Raw genomic sequence first — 12,490 nt, 5'->3', positions numbered from 1 at the left:
TCTGAATCGGGAGTGGCCGTGCAAGCCCTTGACCATTGCCTGGACTTGGTGGTGGGCTGGATGAGGGCCAATAAACTGAGTCTTAATCCTAGCAAGATGGAGGCACTGTGGGTTGGTGGTTCCCAAGTTCGGATAATTGGTCAGTTGCCTGCTTTGGATGGGGTCGTACACCCTCTGAAAGAGCAGGTCCGTAGTCTGGCGGTGCTCCTGGATCCATCTTTGTCACTAGAGGCCCAGGTGACTTCCATGGCTAGGAGTGCCTTTTACCAGCTTTGGCATGTAAGACAGTAGTGGCTGTTTCTGGACCGGGATAGCCTAAACACTGTTGTCCACGCACTGCTAACCTTCAGGCTGGATTACTGTTATGCTCTCTATGTGGGGCTGCCCTTGAGATTGGTCTGGAAGCCGCAGCTGGTGCAAAATGCAGCTGCAAGACTGCTCACTGGGGCAGGGTATCGCCAGCATGTCACCCTGCTACTGAAATAATTGCACTGGCTGCCCATTTGCTACTGGGCCAAGTTCAAGGTTCTAGTTTTGGTGTAAAAAGCCTATACAGCTTGGGACCAGGATACCTGAAAGACCGTCTTACCCTTTGTACACCCAGTCACTGTGCTCTGCAGGTGAGGGACTCCTGCAGATACCATCTTATCAGGAGGTCCGTTCCGCACAACATAGGAAATGGACCTTTGGTGTGGTGGCACCTACCCTGTGGAATTCCCTCCTCTTAAATATTAGGCAGGCATCATCTCTGTTATCCTTTCAGCGCCTTTTGAAGACTTTACTCTTTCAACAAGCCTTTTAAGTTGAGACCTATCCCAGTCTGCATCTGTGTTGGAATTGCTTTTTAATGTTTTTTCAAAACAATATGTTTTTATCCTTTTTTAAAGATGTTTTAAAAGCTTTTTTTAAAAAAAATGTTTTTAAAGTTGTTTTGTTTTGGTGTATTTTAGGGTCTGTTTTTATGATGTTTTGATGTGCTTTTAGCACTTCTGTTTGCCGCCCTGGGCTCCTGCTGGGAGGAAGGGCGGGATATAAATAAATAAATAAATAAATAAAATGTATTATTATTTATAGCAGTTATGTTGCTCAAGAGTCAGAGATTGAGAAGAAGGTCAACTTAACTAGGTGGCAGTGATCAAAGACTGTGTTAGAAGGGATATAGCTGAGTTATTCCAGTGCCATGGGATAAAATTTCGTATAAAGCTGCAATCATGTGCACATTTATGAAGGAGTAAACTTCATTGAACACCAAGGGATTTACTTCTGAGTAAACACAAGATTCTTCTACATAAGGAGATTAACCCTGTCATTTCCCATTAGTGTCATAGAAACCTAGTGCCTAAGTTCTTGTGTAGCACTTATTTGTGTATGTGTGTGTGTGTTGCATACTGACCAGAGGATGTGTATATTGCCCAGAGAACATACAGAATTCAGCTGAGATATGTACAGTCCCCAAGGCCCATTGGAGATTGTGCTTATTGGCTGGAGACTGTACAGAATTCAGCAAGATATGCACATTCCCCAAAGCCTGTTGGGGATTTTGCATAATAGGCGGAAAACGTACAAAATTCAGGCAATTTATGCACATTTCCCAAGGCTTGCTAGAAATCATGTATATTCACCAAGAAATGTGTACAGTTCCCTATTTATTGAAGGTTAATGTGCACATTCTCCATGAGACTTGGTTAATGTACGCTATGACCAGATATTAAATTATTAGATATTTATCTGCTACTTTTCTACTAAATATCCCCAAAGCAGCATACAAAATCATATTAAATTCAATAAATTTTTATCTCACTTTTGTGGTAGATTTCTATGCAGCAAAGTAAATGAAAGAACAGGCTTGTTTGTTTTATTTATACGAGTTGGCTCCAAATATTACTGCTTTCCACACAAGTATTAAAAGTGTTCTGTAGTATTGCTTTCCATTGCATTTGTCCACCATGCGATCAGAAAAATCAAGTATCAAATTAATGGTAGAGTGAATTCTAATTAGGAATCCTGAAAGTTGCATCATCCATCGGATTGGACTCACATATTAGTACTGACTGATCTGTGACGTCTCCCCGTGGATATAAGGAACTTATTCAATACCATATACTTTAAAATGACAAAGGTCACTTTGTTTTCTAGGTAAGAAATCATTCCTGTCTTGAAACAGTAATAATGTTGTTAGAAGAACATTCTTAGGGATGTCTGTTGATAAATTTTGCACCTGCCAGTAATATTCTAAAGCAGGTTTCAGGTGCACTTGTACTTTAGTATTACATCATGCATTTGTGACCATTAAAGCAGGTGGTACCTGTACCTTCAGTATGTTGCTATTAGAATTATTTTCCCAGGTGAAATTAAAGATTCGTATTGGCTTCTACACTCCCATTTAAAAGCTAAAAAAAAAAATCTTATATTTCAATTACAGATTTATTTTGAATCTAATGATACAGTTATAAGTACATTGACTAAATGGGTAGTACTTGAGAGAAGAGTTTCATCTATTTGGGCAGAACCTCAGTTTTTGTTTAATTGCGCCCTTATTGAATGTATTGTTGATTTTTTGTGCAGATTTTGGGTCGTATCCTAAGTCGTGCTTAGAGTAGTGTTAGTCACAACTAACAAGTCACATTGATTTCAGTGGGTCGGCTCTAAGCATAATAAAAGTCTGAATGCATTCCTTCATTTTTATGTAGAATGTTATCTTTGTCATGTCATCACTATGGTGAGATTTTTCCTGCTGCTGTCTTTGGTATGTCAAAACCAAAAGTCTGAATCACCTATATTATAAATTTAATTTTGATGGCATTTGCAGTAATATGATGACATCTGTTTTAAAGTTATAGGTGCCACATTGTAATCATCAACCTTTAAAAATTTATTAAAATCTCTTAAAGCAAAATATGTGACCCTCTCCTCTGTTTTGTGTTCCTTTTTAATCCACCTTTATAGAAGGATTGGAATGATGGTGTGGTAACTTGCTTTCATGTGGATATGTTAAACTGTGAGCAAAGGTTTGGTATAACTGTTGCCCAACACAATCCAGTTTCTGATATGGGATATCCATTAGTCTCCTAGATAACCTATTCTGGATCTTTATCATGTGGGTACAAGCCCAGCTGCGCTGTGTAAGAAGGAGGAGGGTTGATTTTATATATGTTTTGAAGTGTCTTCACTCATCTGTCATTTCTCATAGAAACCCAGAGTGTACCATACTTTCAGGTATCTCTTCCCAAATATTGAACAACAACAAAAATATTTTGAAAGATACATACAGTATAGTTGTTTGAGTTGGAAAAGTAATGCTTGTTGCTGGAATCTGCCTCCAAGCAAATCATTTTAGTTTTCTTGACTTTAGACAATCTAACTGTAAAAAATGTCTAATACCAATGGTAATTGTAAAACAGATCTTCTGATTCAAACTGATAACATGCCTCCCCCTCCAATATCCTGTCTCAGACAGGGGAAAACTCTAGGAAGGCTAAAACAGCAGAGCATGAATGTCAGATTTCAGGTATTGTTGATAATCTCCAGAATTCAGAAATCATATTTATGGAGTCTCCTAGGGATAACATATATTCTTAATTAATATATACAGATATTCCTGTGTATGGCAGGGGTTACCCCCACACACACACCCCTGATCGCTCATTCACGCATGCCCTTGGGTACTTTACATCCACTGTCAGAGGTTTCAGCCATGCCTGCTGCAAATACTGGCATACTTATTTGTCAGTTGAGAGACAACTGTCTTCTACTTGCAATTTATATCATTTGCACAATGCCTACCCCTCTCTCTTTGGATTGGAGAATGGAGGGATAGAGTCAAAGCAGAGGGGGATATGAGGAAGAGCTGAGAGTGATCTGGGAGAAAATTAGGACCTGCAGTCCTGAGCTGTCCTTTGACCTTCACTCACCAAAAGCCTCACAGTGAGGGAGACAGTTACACATTTTTGCCTTACCTTCACCTACCCACATTTTCTTTACTTATAATCATTTTTCCTTCTGGCCACAAACATTCCTGACTGCATACCCAAGGCCATAGTGAAGCCATCAGTAAGAACCACTTAAGGTGATTCTGTCTCTGCATTGCACAACACTATCTTCCATGGATTTCATAAACCCAGTGATTATTAGGTCATTAGTACATCCAGTCATAGTAAGCTAAATTGATAAGGAGGAGGCTTGTTAAGTACCTCATAAAACCTAGGTCAGGTATGCAGAACCTTTGACCCTCCAGATGCTGCTGAGTGACAACTCCCATCATCCCTGGACATTGGCTTTGCTTGCTGGGACAGATAAGATCTGTAGCAATATCTGGATAACCAAAGTTTCCCCATCCCTGACCTAGTTCATACACAAATGTGTTATGTAAAATAAAGGGTCTGTCCTATATTAATAATATACGGTAATAGTTACTCAGGGTATTGGTAAACACGTTATTTATATTAAAAAATGTACAAATGTCTCATGGTTTCATATGCCTCTGTCACATACTTCCTTAGTCATCTCTTTTTGTTTAGTCCAGAATCTTAAAATTCTCTTCATATATAAGACATCCCATTTTCCTGAAAATTTTTATTTTCTGTGTATTTTTTTCCAGTTGGGCCATGGAGGACCATGCTTATATAAATGTTAAATGAACCAGTATCATAATCTGTAACAATCACAGGGAACATGCACACTGTTAAATGTCAAAAGAAACAAGAAAACAAGGGAGAAATTGCAGTCCACCTCACAAGGAAAATGATAGAAGATTTTAGGAACCATAAAGTTGTAGTCCAGCAATATCTGGAGAGCTTCAGGTTTCCCATCACTGCCTGACAACATCTATCCCAAATAAATCCTCTAAGGTTGTAGCCTTATGTTTTAGCTGCTATGAATTATTGTAGCTACTGCTGTCAGAATTAGATAAATACTCCTTAACATGAAGATCACTTTAGAAATGTGTTTGGCATGATATGTGCCATAATAAATTTTCATGTCTGAGCAACAGTCTGAGCTTTTATTTATTTATTTTAGAAAACCTATGTCTATAGACATGCTACTTAAGGTGGGTCACCACAATTTTTTTTAAAAAAAATTAAAACATCTTAACAAAGCATCAATAAAACAACACAGAAGCTAAAAACAACAGGATCAGCCTTGCAAATTTCTAAGCAGGCAGATAAATAGCCTGTCTGAATAAAATTGCAGAAGAAAGGGGTAGCAATGGAGCCTGCCACTAGAAGAGAATTCCAGAATTTAGGCTGTCTCATGTATCCTGACCAGTCTTACCTCATCCATAATTGAGAGGCAGAGAAGAACGTCCCCATCAAAGTTTAGGGGATGAGACTGGTTAAAGTAACCTGGAAGCAAGCCAAGTTTTGCCTCTCTTTTTGCAAGAGAGATGTGGCTAGATGCATCTCTGGTGTAATTACATTAGCAATGAATTATTTTGGTCATTTATTTTTGTATCTACAAGCCCCCCTCCTTCTGTGAGTACTTATAGTGGGGACTTGAAATCCTAATGTATTTTCTGTGTGAGATGAGCTGTGGAGTGAAGTGCTCAGCTAAAGCACCATTTTGCTTTGTTGCAGCACCTGCTTTTCTTCATGAATATCCAGTCCCCTTTTCAGATTGCCTGTTGAAAGATACAGACTTAAGTGTTGTTTTAAATAATGCCTTTCCAATGTATTTACTGAGAGGAGGGGGAGAGAGAGAATGATAATGTCCGACAGTCTAAATTGGTAATGGCAAACCCACATTATGCAAAATAAATCATTTTCTGCAATCTACCTTCCATTTTTAAGATTGTGTCCCCAACCTTCATACTATGCCATAACATACAATTGTAAAGTTGAATCAGTAGTAGGTGAGCAATCATTTAACACTTCTACTAACTGAACAAGCAAAAGAAAAATAAGTTTCTTATTAATCAGTCTCAGTTTTCCTAAAATCTAGATTTTTGTTAATGTAGCTGGAAGATCAACATACCACCACATGTTAATCAGTAGTTAGGGCTCTTAGCCCAAGAGATAACAAAAAAGAGCAGGAAGCATAGCTGTTTTTAATGTTTATTAGATTTGTATCCCATGCTTCCTCCAACAACTTCAGAGTATAAGGATTTCTCAAGACAGGCACCCTCCAGTACTGGCTATAAACCCTAATCTACTAGTTTCAGAGACGGAATTATGTTAGGTGTATTTGAACTATTTCCTTATCCTTGTGACCTGGAAAGTATTTTTTAACATATTGTTTTATTGAATGTATTTGTATAGTGTCCTTCATACAAATATATTCTAGAGCAGTTCACAGTAAGAAATTGCAAAGAAATAGAATTTTATAACTAAAGTACTACCAACACACACAAAAATACAGTTAATCCATACCCTGGTAACTTCAAGGTTAGATTACTACAATGAGGAACTGCCTTTGAAGACAGTTTAGAAAGCACAGCCAATCTAAATTGGATTGTTGGATGACACTCAACTCTATTTCTCCTTTCCACCTAAAGCCAAGGAAGCTGTCCTGGTCCTGAACCAGTGCCTGGCATCAGTGATGGACTGGATGAGGGCGAACAAATTGAAACTAAATCCAGACAACACAGAGGTGCTCCTGGTCAGTCGAAGGGCAGATCAGGGAATAGAGATTCAGCCTGTGCTGGATGGGGTTACACTCCCCCTGAAGACACAGGTTCGCAGTTTGGGTGTGCTCCTGGACTCTGCTTTGAACTTGGAGGCCCAGGTCTTGACCGTGGCCAGGAGTGCCTTTGCCCATTTAAGACTAGTGCGCCAGCTGCACCCATTCCTGGAAATGCCTGGTTTGACTATGGTGATGCATGCCTTAGTTACATCCTGTAACGCGCTCTACGTGGGGCTGCCTTTGAAGACTGTTCAGAAACTTAAACTGGTACAAAGAGCTGCAGCCAGAGTATTAACAGGGGCTGGTTACAGGGACCATATAACTCCCTTGTTACAACAGCTCCACTGGCTGCCAGTTTGTCACAATTCAAAGTGCTGGTTTTGACCTTTAAAGCCCTATACGGCCCAGGTGCAGGCTATCTGTCAGACCGTATCTCCCTATACGAGCCTGCCCGGGCCCTGAGATCTTCAGAAGAAGCCCTTCTCTCAGTCCCAACACCCTCACAAGTGTGATTGGTGGGGACGCGAGATAGGGCCTTCTCGGTGGCTGCTCCTAGGTTCTGGAACTCCCTTCCTAGGGAGGCACGAATGGCCCCCTCCTTGCCATCCTTCCGTCGGCAAGTAAAGACTTTTTTTATTCCAACAGGCTTTTGGGATAGAAGGTGTTTAGGATCAGAGCTGGGAAAAGTTACTTTTTTGAACTACAACTCCCATTGGCTCAATCCAGTGGCCATGCTGGCTGGGGCTGATGGAAGTTGTAGTTCAAAAAAGTAACTTTTCCAAGCTCTGTTTAGGATTGGGCTTTACAAGGCTTGTTTTATTGTTTTATATTATTATCTGTATTATTTTAAATTGTTTTTAGATTTTTACGTGCCTTTTACGGTTTTAAGGTTGTGCATAGTTTAATTGTATTTTAATTGTATGTTTTTCTATGTTTTTAACTACATGTAGTTTTATTTGTAAGCCAGCCTGAGTTTCAGTTTGGAAAAAGGGTGGGGTAAAAATAAAGTTTCAATTTCAATTTCAGTCCAAAACACCGTGGCTAGGTTGCTAGCAGAGATCAGGTGAATAGATCTTTTGCTTGTATTGAAACAACTCTGGCTCCCAATAAATTTCCAGCTCAATTCAAAATGCTGCTCTTAATCTTTAAAGCACAGCACAGTTTAGGACTCAGATATTTGTTGGACCTCCTCCCATATCAATCTGCTCATCCAATGAGATTGCTCTCTGAGGCCTTTATTCTGATGCCTTCACAATCTAGAAAGGGAGTCTTTTCAGTGGTGGCTCTTTGCTTTTGAAGTGCCCTCCCCAAAGAGGCCTAGAGACTTCACTACTACAATTTAAGCATCAGGCAAAAACATTTCTGTTTTTCCAGGCTTTTAAGAACTCATAACGTAAGCTTGCTTTTTTTTTTTTTAACTTAAAGCAGTTAGGTTTTGCTATCTTTTTAAATTGGCTGTTGCTGTATTAGTTTGTGTGCTGATTGTTGTTAGTCAAACTGAGAACATAAATCGTATGTTGAAAATGTAGGATACTAACGCTGTACTTCAGGTTTAATGCATGTTTCACAGCAACCATACTCCAAATCGTAGAAGCTATGTGATAATGCATATGTGACAGGCACTGCTGGCACACTTACTCCAAGATAGTGAACTAGGAGAGGGAGCCAGTAAAGAAATCAGACTTTTCCAGTCACCTGGGGAATGAGCTCATTAAACACAGATGACAAATGAATCAGAATGGAATTGGGGGGAGGGGAGATCTACTCATCACTACTGCTATTGTGGTAAGCATATTGATTTTTCCAAATTTGTGGGAAAAGGTTTGTTTTCATTCTGGATCTGCTACATAGCTTCCACATTAGCTATTGGTCATGGCTCCTTCAGCAGCTTTTCCCATTTCTTCACATTCTAGCTTAGATACCAATTAGTACTATTTTAAATCTTTCACACAATTTAAATGGTGTGTGTGACCATCCGTCTGTCCATCTGTCCAGGGATTGCCCATAAGAATGAACATTCAGTAGGTCAACATTTTGTATTTGGTAAAGGACTAAGATGCTATAGTGTGGATCTACACTAGCAAACCAGGTTTTTATCATTGTGTTTGGTAGCAGAGGAGAACAGAGAGGGAAAGTAAAGCAGGCAGTTTTCTAGAAGTTATTAGCAAGATTCTAATGAGTTCATAATTATGAGCAAAAGGGGATGGCCACCATTCACAACCACGCTGCAAAAAGAAGAATCTTCTGTATTGGGTTAGGACAACGAAGGTAGACAGTACAGTATGGCATCATAGACACTAATTGTTGTAGTATGCCACAGTATTACTGTTTTAGTACTGGTCTAATGTTTTGGCCTGGCGGGGAATGGAGTATTTAAGATCATGGTGTGGATCAGACCTAAACACAAGAGATGAATAATCAATACTTTATGCAATCACATTGCACCTCAAAAAGACAGAGCACCTCAAAAAGGGCAGAAATTTGTGGTTCACAATCCTCTCCACTTGTGGCATTCATCCTATAAGTTAATCATATGCTAAGTTCATGAGAACTAAGGGTAATAATATTTCTTTTCTCAATTCTTAGGCTACTTCATGACACACTGGACAAGTTTCTCAAATGTCTTCCAATTTTACAAACTACTAGTTCACTGCTGCAGCCTGGATTGAAGCTGTTTACTGCTTTGTGCTAAGTAGAAAGTTCAAATCAATTATTGTCCATTAGAGTTAGGTATAACTGATGGAATATCCCCAGAGGAGCACTGTAAATGTATCAAGACGTCTTCCCCCATTATAGAAATGGGAAAGTATGGTGAATTACTTACCTTCTCTTTTACACTTAATGCCTCTGAAGTGTTGCCAGGCAGAAAAAGCTTATGTCGTCTCACTGGGATTTATGAGAGGTCAGTATGGTAGTCTGGGCTATGGAAATCCAGAAAAGCTCCAAGTCTACATCTGTTTCAGCCTTGCTCACAGTTCAGGCAAAGTGCAAATGATGGAAAATCACCAAACCACTGGCAGTGGATTCAAAATTCAAATAAAATATATCCAGCCCTAACTCTAGTACTCTGTTTTAGTGGGGTTCTCATAGCAGTAAACTGTATTATAAATGTGAACACTGAAAACTTTGTATACACCCGAAATTATATTCTAAACTGAACACAAAAGTAAAAACACTAAGGCATCCATGGGTATAGCCACTAATGGTGAGCATGCTAGTGCATTGGATATACTCTTACGCTAAAATTATTTTATCAAATCCCACTTTTATTGGACATGTACAAACACATAGAGTAATTTCTTCCCTAAGCGATCATTGTTTTCATCACAGCATTTCTATGCATTTTTAATTTTCTTTTAGTAAATAAATGTCCTTTACTTCGTAATTTTAGGTTAGTTTCATTATTATGTACACATACTATAGATTTTTTTCACTTTGTGGCTTTGCAACTTATTGGAGAAAGACTTTGAACGAGTTCAAATCGGCAGGACCTAATAAACTGCATCCTAGAGTATTGAAAGAACTGGCTGAAGAACTGTCAGAACCGCTGTCTATCATCTTTGAGAAATCATGGAGGATTGGAGAAGTGCTGGATGGCTGGAGGAGAGCTAATGATGTCCCTATCTTCAAAAAGGGCAAAAAGGAGGAACTGGGGAACTACAGACCAGTCAGCCTAACATCAATCCCTGGAAAAACTCTGGAGCAGATTATAAAGCAGTCAATCTGTAAGCACCTGGAAAGCAATGCAGTGATTACTAGGAGCCAACATGGATTTATGAAGAACAAATCCTGCCAAACTAATCTTATATCATTTTTTGACCGGGTAACCTCCCTTGTAGACTGTGGGAATGATGTGGACATAATATACCTTGACTTCAGCAAAGCTTTTGACAAAGTGCCCCATTATATTCTGATTTGCAAGCTAGCAAAATGTGGGCTGGATAGAACAACTATCAGAAGGATCCACAGTTGGCTCCATAATCGTACTCAAAGAGTGCTTATCAATGGTTCCTTCTCAAACTGAGCGGAAGTAACGAGTGGGGTACCACAGGGCTCTGTCCTGGGCCCAGTGCTCTTCAACATTTTTATTAATGACTTGGATGAGGAGGTACAAAGCATGCTTATCAAATTTGCAGATGATACAAAATTGGGGGACATAGCTAATACCGTGGAAGACAGAAACAAAATTCAAAGGGACCTTGATAGGCTGGAGCTTTGGGCTGAAAACAACAGAATGAAATTCAACAGGGATAAATGCAAAGTTCTACACTTGGGAAAAAGAAACCAAATGCATAGTTATAAGATGGGGGATACTTGGCTCAGCAATACGACATGTGAGAAGGATCTTGGAATTGTCGTTGATCACAAGCTGAATATGAGCCAACAGTGTGATATGGCTGCAAAAAAGGCAAATGCTGTATTAGGTTGCATTAACAGAAGTATAGTTTCCAAATCGCGTGAAGTACTAGTTCTCCTCTATTCAGCACTGGTTAGGCCTCATCTTGAATACTGTATCCAGTTCTGGTCTCCGCACTTCAAGAAGGATGCAGACAACCTGGAACAGGTTCAGAGGAGGGCAACAAGGATGATCAGGGGACTGAAAACCAAGCCCTATGTGGAGAGACAGACTGAAAGAACTGGGCATGTTTAGCCTGGAGAAGAGAAGACTGAGGGGAGATATGATAGCACTCTTCAAGTACATGAAAGGTTGTCACATAGAGGAGGGCCAGGATCTCTTCTTGATCATCCCAGAGTGCAGGACACGGAATAATGGGCTCAAGTTGCAGGAAGCCAGATTTTGAGTGGACATCAGGAAAAACTTCCTAACTGTTAGAGCCATATGACAATGGAATAAATTACCTAGAGAGGTAGTGGGCTCTCCGACACTGGAGGCATCCAAGAGGCAGCTGGACAGCCATCTGTCAGGAATGTTTTGATTTGGATTCCTGCATTGTACAGGGGGTTGGAGTTGATGACCTTATAGGCCCCTTCCAACTTTACTACTCTATGATTCTATGACTTTGTATGATGGTCAGAGAAAGAAGAGCTGAATGAGAGAGAAGGAGATGAAATGATGGGCAGAATGAAAGTGAGTGACATGTGAGAAAGTCCATTTAGGCTATTAGAGGAATTAGTTGAAAGGACAACTTTTAAAGGCTGGTGATCAAGATAGCTGGTGAAAAGCACCCAAGTCCTTCTTCTTGTGGGCTCCCCATTGGCATCTGGCCCTTGTGAGAACAGGATGCTGGACTAGATGGACCTTTGGTCTAATCCAGCAAGACTCTTCTTATGTTCTTAAAGAGAGAGTCATATATGTTGGGTAAGTTTATGAAACTATTTACTGAATGATTGCATGTCCCTACTTGTTATGGTCCCTAAATAGATAGAATAGCAAGTTCAAATACTGTGTTCTGATCTGTGTTTTGATCTGGGTGGATTCCAGGGAAATATAAATTTCAGCCCATGTTTTACTGTCTTTTACTGTTTCTACTGACAATCTAGGTGTGATATAGTGCTCCACCTTCAGGCCTAGCTGTAAGATGCCTTATTGGCAGGTTTGTATCATGCAAAGAGGAAATCTATCCCCACATCCATATTTATAGTTAACTCAACATATCAGAAGTTTTATGAGGTAAAATGGAAGAAGGAAATATGAAAGCAAAATGCTCTCTATTTGTGTGGAGCAAAATGCTCATCTCCATCAGAAAACAAAATAAATTCACACTATCTATCTATCTATCTATCTATCTATCTATCTATCTATCTATCTATCTATCTATCTATCTATCTATCTATCTATCTATCTATCTATCTATCTATCTATCTATCTATCTATCTATCTATCTAATCTATCTATCTATCTATCTATCTA

At 39.4% G+C, this 12,490-nt stretch overlaps 1 protein-coding gene across 20 annotated transcripts in view; it reads left to right on the top strand.

Annotated features, from left to right (window-relative positions):
- ZBTB20 (zinc finger and BTB domain containing 20) overlaps window positions 1-12,490 on the top strand; it is a 798,165-nt gene that overhangs the window by 655,699 nt on the left and 129,976 nt on the right. Inside the window, exon 8 of one of the 20 annotated variants that reach the window (XR_009762877.1) lies at window positions 9,205-9,693. The exons of the other annotated variants lie outside the window; for them this stretch is intronic. The gene's annotated coding sequence lies outside the window, so the exon portion shown is untranslated. Of the gene's footprint in view, window positions 1-9,204; window positions 9,694-12,490 lie in introns of those variants that run through there. 20 annotated transcript variants of the gene reach the window in all.

Source organism: Rhineura floridana, chromosome 5 (genome assembly GCF_030035675.1).
Source record: "Rhineura floridana isolate rRhiFlo1 chromosome 5, rRhiFlo1.hap2, whole genome shotgun sequence".
NCBI classification, from domain to species: domain Eukaryota; kingdom Metazoa; phylum Chordata; class Lepidosauria; order Squamata; family Rhineuridae; genus Rhineura; species Rhineura floridana.
This window is presented reverse-complemented; position numbering and strand designations above follow the sequence as displayed.